This window comes from Juglans microcarpa x Juglans regia, chromosome 7D (genome assembly GCF_004785595.1).
Source record: "Juglans microcarpa x Juglans regia isolate MS1-56 chromosome 7D, Jm3101_v1.0, whole genome shotgun sequence".
Lineage (NCBI taxonomy): Eukaryota > Viridiplantae > Streptophyta > Magnoliopsida > Fagales > Juglandaceae > Juglans > Juglans microcarpa x Juglans regia.
This window is the reverse complement of record NC_054606.1, coordinates 17,388,753-17,400,824: the sequence shown is the minus strand read 5'-3', so window position 1 is coordinate 17,400,824 and position 12,072 is coordinate 17,388,753.

The window sequence follows — 12,072 nt, the reverse complement described above, 5'->3', positions numbered from 1 at the left end:
TGCATTATTTTATCTGATGATGCACCTGATTTTTCTATTAAGCATGGCATGATACTAGTGATACCTCAATTCTATGGGATGGATTCTGAGAGTCGTTATCAGCACTTGATAGATTTTGAGTTGGCCTGCACTACTTTTATCAATAGAGCCACTACTGATGAATTTATTAAATTTCGTTTATTTCCTTTCTCTTTAAAGGAAAAAACGAAGATTTGGTTTAATTCTTTGAGGCCTAATTCTATATCTAGTTGGTCTGATATGCAGCGTGAGTTCTTATAAAAAAAATTCCTTTTCAGAGAACTCAGTATTTACAAAAGCAGATCAACCAGTTCAATTAGAAATCTAACGAGACTTTCCAGGTTACCTGGAAAAGGTTTAAGGATTTGGTGAACATATGTCCACATCACGATTTTGAATCCTGGAGGCTGGTGAATTATTTTTATACTAGTCTCACTCCAGAATGCAAGCAATTTGTTCAGACTATGTGCAATGGAGAATTCTTTAGCAAGGAACCTGATGAAGCATTGTTATTTTTTTATTATCTTGCTGAGAGTGCACAATAATGGAACACTCGGACTGATCGAGTTTCATTGACAATACCGCCACTAGGGGCTATTGTTGGTGGGGGCAGATATAAGTTTAAGGATGACACTGACGTTCAAGTCCGAATAGCTGCATTGACTAAAAGATTAGAGGTCATGAAGATGGAAAAAGTGAAGGCAGTGAAAGCAGTAGAAGCATGCTCTTTATGTGTTGATTCAAACTACAAGACCCAAGATTGCTCGATTATGCCAGTATTTCTGGAGATTTGCTCTGAGCAAATGCAATCAGTGATCTGGGTTAACAAAGTACAAAATCAGCCTTTCTCCAATACATATAATCCGGGATGGAGGAATCACCCAAATTTCTCATGGAGGAATGATCAGCGTGGCTGGTCTCCGCCACCTTCTCAGCAACCATTTCATCGGATAGTGAGTTGAAATGAAAATTAAAAATTGAATAAAATATTATTTATTAATATTATTATTGTTTTGAGATTTGAAAAAATTAATTTGTTTGTTGTATTTTGTGTTAGAATTTGAGAAATTTGTAATGACTAGATAAGATGAGATGAGATGAGTTAAAATGTTTTTTGTATCCAAACCTCCCAACTGTAATCTATTTTTTGTATGTACAGTAGAGAAAAGAGAAGGGAAAAGTATGCACCTTTGAGATTTTTCCAAACAAAAGAGAGGTTTTTTACTAGTAGAGTTTTGACTTCAACCTCTTGTACAGAGTTGGTTCGAACTATACGACGATCAGTTGTGTTGTTGTATCCTGGAGGAAACAAGTCAATAGGAAGTATGCTCCACTAGTTAAATTGAAATTTTGTATATAGTAGAGGGCTTGAATCTCCTTAAAGAGAGTGAGATTTCTGTACCTTAGTCCAAACTGATTTCATTTGAATGTTAATTTTATTATAATTTTTATTATATTATTGTATATTTCACCAACATATAAATAAAAGAATTCAAGTTGATGTGAATCTATGAATGAAAAAATAATTTGGAGTAGAGATTTGAAAACAAAAATTAAATCGATGATTTACAATAAAGATGAGGATGGAGACAGAGAGAGAAAAAAAAGGAAAAAAAGAAAAAGAGAGAGAAGGGTATGGAGACGAGGTTCTATGTATTGAACGAGAGGGAAAAGATGATGAAGGGAGAGAAAAACTTGAATGAATTTATTTGAAAGTCTTTACACCACACATCATTTACATGGTATAATTTGATTTGTAATATTTAAATTTTAATTTCTCTTTTGAGTAGTGCTATTTGAAATTTTTTACAACACATCATCCATATGACATGATTTGATTTGTGAGATTCAAATTTTAATATAAATTTTAAAATTTAAATGTTACAAATCAAATCATGCTACGTTTTTGGTATGTGGTTTAAAGTCCTTCAAAGAATATTCAGAAAATTTTACCGTTTGACGAGTTTAAAGATAAAATAATATTAAAAAATAGAAATGGCTAAGTCCTAGATCACTTATATATTTGTTGAACCACCATTTTTAAAATCGAAAAAACAAAAGGTATGGTTACTTCAATACAGCCTGGTTTTGATCTATATTTACTCAAATTTTAGCTCTCCGGAACTTTTACCCACACCAGTATGAATGCTCGAAGGTTAAAAAATTATTCACTTTCTTAAATTGGAATATCAATTGCCATTTTCATAGATATGAAGAGGGAAAAAAGTGTTTTAATTCTTTTTAATCTTGGCATTTAGGTTATCGAGTTCGTGAGTGTTGTTCTAGTTCTTATCACGTGGCATACTCCACTATTGAGAATTATGAAGTCAGACGAACAACAATGGTGGAAAAGTCTATAGAACAACCGTAGTAGATATAAGGGTTATTGCTAGAGGTAATATTGATTCCGCTCTATTTTCATCTAAAATTTCTAACAAATCTCTTACAAATGAAAACTTGTCATATAAGCAGTGTAGATGGTGTATTCTCCACACAACCGACTTATAAGTAGAAAAACTCCAATCCAAAATACATCAAATTAGCAACTTACAAGTTGCATTTAATTCCAAAGCTTTATCAAAGTTAAGAATCTAACATTATTAGTAATAGTCAATCTATTATTAAGTTTACAGTATTTTCAGAATAATAGATCAATATCATCTAGTACGTAGATCTAACTAAGCACTTGCTAGTCACCATAAGACCAAATAAAGAGCATCTGAATAAAAAGCTAGCCATCTTACAATCGCCATCATGGGATTCTCTTTACTAGAGCAATATATACAAATAAAGTATACCCAAATGTTTAATTTTATCACCGACTGTAAACTTAGAACTTATATGCTATAAGGAATTGTGGTTTATAATTCCTAGTATATTTATATCATTAACATACTGAAATTACCCAAGTATCCCTGATTATGCATGTTAATGTTAAACAAAAGCTATTAACACAGATTAGTAACTAATATACAATATTAAGAGCATTAACACAATAATTTGGTTACAAAGGGAAATCCTTTGAAAGACTCCTCAAAGGTAAGACCTTACAGGGCAACCAAACTCTGGAAAGTCAATTTTATTAATTGAGAGTATTATAAGTAAAATGTTCACAAAATTTTTGTAACTAGACACGTTTACCCAAGACACACGACCCGCTTGTCTTCTAGCACAGTAGATAGTTAAAACTTCTGATACTCTCTAATTTTTGTCTTTCCTACTAGAACGTCTAGTAGTTGAACTTGAACACGGCAACTCCCCTTGGAGTATGCTCTCACTCAATCCTATGGACTAAGCTTTTTGGAAAATCCTTCTCTCAAGAACTTTCTATTGCACAATCTCTTGAAGTTCTACCCAGATCTTCAAGCTCTCAATACTTGTGAATATGTACTGTTTAGGTATGTTTTCTGAAACCCTCAGCCAGCTCCTCTACAAATAGGTAATGTTGTGATTGATTTGGAGAAGGACTCTGCTGACAAGTTTATCCAGAATCTCAGTCAGATATATTGCTCACTATTTGCGAACATCTTGTACTAGATCACTTCTTCTAAATTGCATGGAGTTCAAAGTAGCTTTGGTTTCTTTAATAAAGCTTGCATCTTTATCTCTTCAACTAACTCTTAGACTCGAAATATACATATGACTCTGGTAAACTCTTATCTTATAATATAAACAAGATTTGATAAGAGTTACAATTCAAACACTTATCATTATCGGATAAATACTCATCCTTAACGGATGCAATCCTAGAGTCCTATTTAAAATTACATTCATCCATAATTTAAATTTAAATGCAGACTCATCTAATCCTAGCCAATCATAAATTACATTTACAATCTCTCCCTTTAGCTGATTGATGACAAAAACATATATTGGATGAATGTGATTTAAACCTACAAAAACAAGTAACCAAACCACCGACAAAAATCTCATATTGAAAGTTATACTTCATATCAAACAAAAAAAATTCATCATAAGCAAAATATTTGAAGTATCACAATGAGTCTTAACGTAACCACACACATATCAATTAATATAGCAAGTGAAATCAAAATAAGAAAAGCAAATCATTGTTCAATATGCAAACTAAAAGAAACTTTTCAAAAAATAATAAAAGGTGATGGTGGTGTCCGCATTCTGTCTGCACTGCCCTGCTGCTCACTTTGTTGACAGATTCATCCCATCTCCCCTATGTGTTGTCAGCATAAGTCAGAATCTGATTTTTCTTTTTCTTCAGGTGGATTTACTGTCTTCAGAATCTGATCTACATCCAGAACAACTTGTTGCAGCCTATCATTCACCTTCTTTGACTCGTCCTGCAGATATGTTAGCATAGCATTTATTCCATTTTTTCCATCTTTTCTTCCCATTTATCCACAAAAGAATCAAATTTTGACTGCAAAATTTGAAGTTGTTCAAGCACTTCGGTGGATTGTCCTGGGGCAGGATGGAAGATGTGGATGCCTCAACGTGACTTTTTTTCTTTCCACTAACCACAACTTCTGACTTGGTGGCCGTTTTAGAGGAGATATTCTCGTACATTTTTATTGTGGCCTTTGTGCTCCTTAAAGGAACTATAGCATTTCTAGCCAACTTCGTAATGAGACCTCCAAATGACAGATTTTCCTTATTTGTCATGTCAGCTTTGGCCTTGGAAATAACATCAATAATATGGGAGGGAATATCTATAGGTACACCTTTAACTAGAGCATACATAAATTGGGTTTCTTCAATTGTCAGCTCGGTATGCCTAGTGATGGGCTAAAGATTTGTCAATACAACTTTGGCAAGGAATCTATATTCAGGAAGCATTGACTTCGTAGAGAGTCTATGAGTCTTCGGTGGCAATGCTGGTGCGTTGGATCCAGCAAACAAATCTTTCATTTGGGCTTTTGATGAGGTCTCCATACCCTTGTCCGGAAAGCCTGGGTTTTCCATACTAGGGAGTTCATAGAACTCTAAAAATCTCGGGAGTTATGATCATATCAACACTCCTAACAGTGGATGTAATGAAATTATTGTCCATACTTAGTAAAGAGTTAGCATAAAATTTCCTCATAATTTCAATATAGGGGGCAGGAGCTCCCTTATTAATTTTCTCCCATCCTCTATCAGCAAATATGTGAGCAATAAATTCAAACGCAGGGTCATTCACATCATTTAGAGTTACCTCTCGTTCTCAAAAAATATTCCTCTTGAAAATACAGTCTTATAGGTTGTCTCTGCTTCCTCACTTACAAACTTTGGTGGTTTTGATCCTTTGGTAGAAGTCTTTGATGTACTCCCCACTCGTTTAGAAGGGATAGATCCTTTATATGTTGTCTTGAATTTTTTAGGGGAGTTCTTTGGAGTTCTCACATGAGAGTCAAATTCTTCCTCACTAGAGGAATGTAATGGAGGTGCTTTACTATCAAACTTCACTTTCTTTGCAATCGACTTGTATTTCATCTGCAAAAGAAATTCTTTCTAAGCATGATAAATAGGTAACCAGATTCACTTTTCTCCCAAAATATCGACATAACAGGGCTAAGAATGTGAAGATAATTCTTAAAAAAAATTAATCCAATCACACACGTGTTTCTAGAAAATTATCTAGAAAGCACATAAATGTTGAGAGATTTTTACCAGATGAGGAAAATATCTAGACCTAAGCACAGGACCAACACAGCATAGGGTGGAAGATGACGACATTGAGAAAAATTGCCAAACAGACTCAAATGAATTGGTGGAGTCACAAAGCTCAAAGATTCAAGACACTCATAACATTTCTACCTTGCAGAATGATAACAATATGAAGTTTTTGAAGAAACAAACAAAATAAACACCATTTTTTTTATTATTAGAAAAACAAAAAAAAAATTAGGGAATGTCACACACACCAATGGCTTTCGTTAGAAATTCAAACCTTAGACATCTAAAGGTTTAGTGAACAAATCGGCCAGTTGATGTTCGGTATTAACGTGTTCCAGAGCCACTACCTTTGTTTTGACTTAGTCTTTTATGAAGTGATTGTCTTATATCTATATGCTTGGTTCTTAAGTGTTGCACAGGGTTCTTCAAGATACTAATTGCACTTGAATTGTCACAGTAGACAGTCATAGTATCTTGAGAGAACCCATAGTCCTCAAGCATCTTTTTCATCCAAAGAAGTTGAGTGCAACAACTATCAGCCACAATGTATTCGACTTCAACAGTAGACAAAGAGATGGAGTTTTGCTTCTTGTTCATCCATGCTACCAGATTACTACCGACACAAAAACAACCACTTGTGGTGCTTTTTCTGTCGTCAACATTACCAGCCCAATCAGCATCAGAATAGCCAACCAGACTCAGATTTGAATCTTTTGAATACCATATGCCATAGTCAATAGTAGCACTCAAGTATTTCAAGATTTTTTTTATTGTCGTGAGGTGTGATTCTTTAGGATTAGCATGAAATCATGCACAAACACCTACACTAAAAGGAATATCAGGTCTACTAGCAGTAATGTAAAGAAGACTTCCTATCATGCTTCTATACAGAGTAGGATCAACACTTTTACCTGTAGAATCCGAACATATTTTAACCGAGGTGATCATCGGAGTGCGAGCATGTGTCTTCCCTTCCATGCCAAATCTCTTAACAAGATCTTTAGCATATTTAGATTGCGAAATAAAAATCCCACCTTTAGTCTGTTTAATTTGAATCCCAAGGAAGAAATTTAATTCCCCAATCATACTCATTTCAAACTCATTTTTCATTTCTTTGGAAAAGTCATGTGAGAGTTTGTCAAGAGTGAAACCAAACACAATGTCATCTACATAAATTTGAACAATAAGTAGATACTTACCAGATTTTCTTAAAAAAGGTGTTTGGTCAGCTTGACCTCTTACGAAGTTATTTTCAAGCAAGTATTTCGTTAGTCTCTCATACCATGCTCGAGGTACTTGCTCCAATCCATAAAGAGCTTTCTTCATCTGAAAACATGGTCAGGAAACAAGTGATTAGAAAATCTCTTTGGTCGTTCTACATACACTTCTTTATTGAGTTTGCTATTTAAAAAAAATACTTTTAACATCCATTTGATAAATCTTAAAATTTAAATGGCTTGCAATTACTAGCAATATGCGAACAAATTCCAAACGAGCTACTAGTGCAAAGGTCTCGTCAAATTCAATTCCTTCAACTTGGGTGTATCCTTATGCTACCAGTTTGGCCTTGTTTCGAACAATGGTTCCATATTCGTCTGACTTGTTTTTGAAGATTAACTTTGTTCCAATGATGTTGTGATCTTTAGGTCTTGGAACTAGCTCCCATACTTGATTTCGAGTGAACTGGTGCAATTCCTCATGCATAGCGTTGACCTAGCTTTTATCTTGTAAGACTTCTTCCACATTTTTAGGTTCAACTTAAGACAAATAACAAACGTATAAGACTTGATTTAAAACACATTTTCTTAATCTCATACCTTCATCCAATTCTCCAAGAATGTTCTCCTTTGGATGATTGTGGTTGATTCTTGTAGAGGGCTCTTTTTCATAGTGTGAAATTGAGCTTGGTGTAGCAGGTTCCACTGGATTTGTGTCCTTTTGATCGGTTGAATTTTCTTCAGCCTTCCCGATAAAATTGTCAAGTTTCGTCTTGGTCATCTCCTTAGAGTTGTCATCAACAACTACATTGACTGACTCCATCACTGTTTTAGTCCGTAGATTGTAAACTCTGTATACTTTGCTATTTGATGAATATCCCAGAAATATTCATTTATTACTCTTGCTATCGAATTTGTGGGTATTCTCTCTGTCTTTTATAATGTAGCAAGTACTCCCGAACACTTTAAAGTACTTTACTGTGGGTTTCTTTCCATTCCATAACTCATAGGGAGTGAGTTTGGTGCCTGGACAAAAGACTAGATGGTTCAAGATGTGTTCAGTGGTGTTGACAACTTCTCCCCAAAAAGTATAACACCAAATTTTTGTTACTCAGCATGGTGCGGGCCATCTCTTGTATTGACCTATTTTTTATATCCACAATTCCATTTTGTTGTGGAGTGATTGGGGCTGAGAACTCTTGATGTATCCCCTGTTCATCACAAAAAGAAGAGAAATTAGTATGTTCAAATTCTCTCCAATGATCACTACAAATACGAGAGATAGAGGAATTCTTTTCTGTTTGTAGTCATCTGAACAATTTCTTCGCATGGTCAAAGATTTCTGTTTTTTCTCTCAACAGAATAATAATCTATGTATATCTTGAGTAGTCATCCACGATGACCATTATATACTTCTTTCCGCGGAGACTCTCAGTTTGAGTAAGACCCATCAAATCCATGTGTAACAGCTCAAGTTGTCTTGAGGTCAGAATATCAACTATTTTCTTGTGTTGTGCCTTGGTCTGCTTCCCTTCCTAATAGGCTCTACACATCATCTTCTTGTTGTTCAAAATTTTGGGCAATCCACATACAACTTCTTTCTTAGAGATTTTTTGCATATCCCTATAGTTGATATGGCCTAAACGGTAGTGCCACAACTCAGTTTCATCCAGCTCTACTCTGTGACCATGCATCGTCTTCATAGGAGAAACTCCATAGCAGTTGTCAGCAGTCTTGGTGCCTTCAAGATCCATTTTCCATCACTATTGTAGACTTTGGATTCATTCTTTGACAACTGCACAGAAAGATGATCATCACAAAACTTACTAATACTTAACAGATTGACCTTGAGGTCATTAACAAAAAGAACATTATGAAGAGTAGGTAAACCCCAAACATCTACACTTCTCTTTCTTTCCACTGTTACTGTACTTCTATCACCGAAAGTTCCACTGATGGACTCAATCTTCTTAAGCAACCCTTTGTCTCCTATCATATGTCTGGAACAAACACTGTCCATATACTACATGCTAGTGTCCATAGCTTTGAGTGTTGTGTGTGCTAGTAGACATACGACCTTTTCTTTCACTTCCCACTTGGTCTTGATATTCGTTTTATTCATGTTTTTAGGAAAAGACAATTCGGATAATTCACCAAGCTTCTTACCTAGGGTGTTTATTTGATTGCTCAATTTGTCCACCTTAATTTCTAGGTTCATATCCTTGCTCGAAAACTGATTTCTATTTCTTTTTTATTTCTCTTTTTTAAGTCTAAAGTAATTTGTTCTAGTGTGTCTAATTATTCCACAATAATGATAAATAGGGACAAACATACTTTTGAACTTACCTGGAGAAGTCATTATTGACTTGTCTTTGTTCATAGGTTTTTTTGAGACATTTTCTACATTACTTCATTTTACAAAGGTGATACCTTTGGATGTAGAGGTAGTGGATGCTTAATGATGTGAATCTTTGGAAGTATTGTATCCCAATTTTGTGTGATCGGAACTATCTCTTTGAACTTTCAGTAGTTCATTAAGTTTTTGAGTGGAAGTCTTTTCTTTGACTTCCTAACAAGCTGCCAACTTCTTTTCCAGTACCTCTTTCTGTGCGCGTAGCTTTGTCACTTTTAGTTCCGTCACTTTCAATGCCTCCACCAAATTGTTTTTCTCATTCTCTATGTTAGTTAAGTTTTTGTACAGCTTTTTATTTACCTTTTGGATTTTCACAAACTCTTTACATAAGTCCCCATATGCTTCATGCACACTTAATTCATAATCAGCAACTTCAATGGCAATATCAAAGTCAATATACAAACAACAACGATGTCGTCAGCACATGATTTGCTCGTGTCAGCACAATCAGTAACAGAGGCAAAGAAAGCAATAAAGGCAGTTTCATTATCAGATGTATCTTAACTTTTAGAGTCAGAATCATCACTTAGAGTAGTATTCAAAACTTTTGCCATTCTTTTAAAATTTAGACACTAAATTCTTATGTGACCAAAGCCAGAGCATTCATGAAATTGGACTTTATCTTTAAACTCGATTTTGTCTTTATTCCACTTTTCAAATTCATTCTTTTTAGTGAAATTCTTACATTTTTTTTAACTTACCAGAAATTTTTTTAATTTTCTGGCTACAAGAGCTATGTCATTATTACACAGATCTTATCATCAGACTGATTTGCTTCCTTAGTAGTTTTGAGTGCGATGGATTTATCTTTCTTTTATTGTGGAAGAGTAGATTCATAAGTTTGCAAAGAACCTACCAGTTCTTCTACCCGAATTGTGTCTAAATCATTGCTTTCTTCTGTGGCTATCACATTTGGTCGAAACCTTTCAGGCAAGGAGTATCATTAAAAGTTGTGCCTCCTCCACCTTCTCACTAAGATTGTACCTAGAATTAACAATATCATTTAGTTTAGCATAAAACTCATTAAAAGTCTCATCTTCCAGCATTTTTATCTCCTCAAACTTTGAGGTCAACATTTGAAATTTGGAATTTGGAATTTTTCACCGTTTTGGTCCCTTAATATGTGGTTTCCAAAATATCTCAATCATCCTTGGATGTCTCACACATGGAAATTCTATTGAATTCATAAGGAGAAACTGCCATGAAAATGGCATTTAGACCTTTGTTGCTCCAATTACAACTGCTTGATTGTTCTTTGGTCCACTCTTCTATAGGTGTTGTGGGCCTTGTCCATTCTGACTTCACGGCTAGCCACACTTTCTCATCAAGCGACTTTAGAAATGCTCTCATCCTTACCTTCCAGTAGGCATAGTTATCAAAATGTGGTGGAGATGACAGTGACGCCATGATCTTCCAGGGGAATGAATCATACTCGGATTGAGTGAACCACGCTCTGATGCTAATTGAAATTACCCACGTACCCCTGATTATGAATGTTGATGCTAAACAAAAGCTATAAGCACGGATTAGAAACCAATATAAAATATTAAGAGCATTAACACAATAATTTAGGTACGAAGGGAAATCCTTTGAAAGACTCCTCAAAGGTAAAACTCTACAGGGCAACCAAACCTAGGAAAGCCAATTTTATTGATTGATATTACAAGTAAAACGTTTACAAAACTTTTGTAACTAGACACATTTACCCAAGACAGGGACCCACATATCTTCTACCACAGTAGGTAGTCAGAACTCTTGATACTCTCCAATTTTTGTCTTTCCTACTGGAACCTCCAGTGGTTGAACTTGAATACGGCAACTCCCCCTTAGAGTATACTCTCACTCAATCTCACGGACTAAGCTTTTTGGAAAATCATTCTCTCAAGGATTTTCATGTGCATGATCTCTTGAAGTTCTACCCAGATCTTTAAGCTCTCAATACTTGTGAATATGTGCTGTTCAAGTATGTTTTCTGAAATGCTCGGCCCACTCTTCTACAAATAGGCAATGATGTGATTGATTTGGAGGAGGACTCTGTTGACAGGTTTATCCAAAATCTCAGTTAGATACGTTGCTCACTATTTACGAACATCTCGAACTGGATCACTTCTTATGGATTGCATCAAGTTCAAAGCAGCTTCAGTTTCTTCAATAAAGTTTACATATTTATCTCTTCAACTAACTCTTAGACTCAAAATATACATTGACTCTTGTAAACTCTTATCTTATAATCTAAACAAAATTTGATAAGAGTTACAATTCAAACATTTATCCTTATTGGATAAATACTCATCTTTATCGGATGCAATCCTAGAGTCCTATTTAAAATTATATTCATCCATAATTTAAATTTAAATGTAGACTCATCTAAACCTAGCCAATAATAAATTACATTTACACATACATTAAATTATTACAAAGTGTCGACAACTCGAATTAGGGTTGATTTGGATTTAGAGATAAGATGAGATGGTTTTAAATGAAAGTTGAAAAAAATATTAAATGAGATAGTTTTAAATGAGCATTAATCCAAACCGTTCCGATCATCCTTGTACCAGTTTTATTAAAACCATTAACACCAAGCTGCATCCATCATAGAGATGCATGCACATAACTTAGCTCGGGATTAATTAAGCTCTGTTTTTACACCTTCATTTCCAAGCTAGTTACATAACTCGCAGATCTAGCAATTCTGCGAACATAAATATAGTATAATAGTAATTCTGCGAACATAAATATAGTATAATAGTATAAATGGTGGGGAAGGGGGAGGGGGGGGGGGGGGGGGGGGGG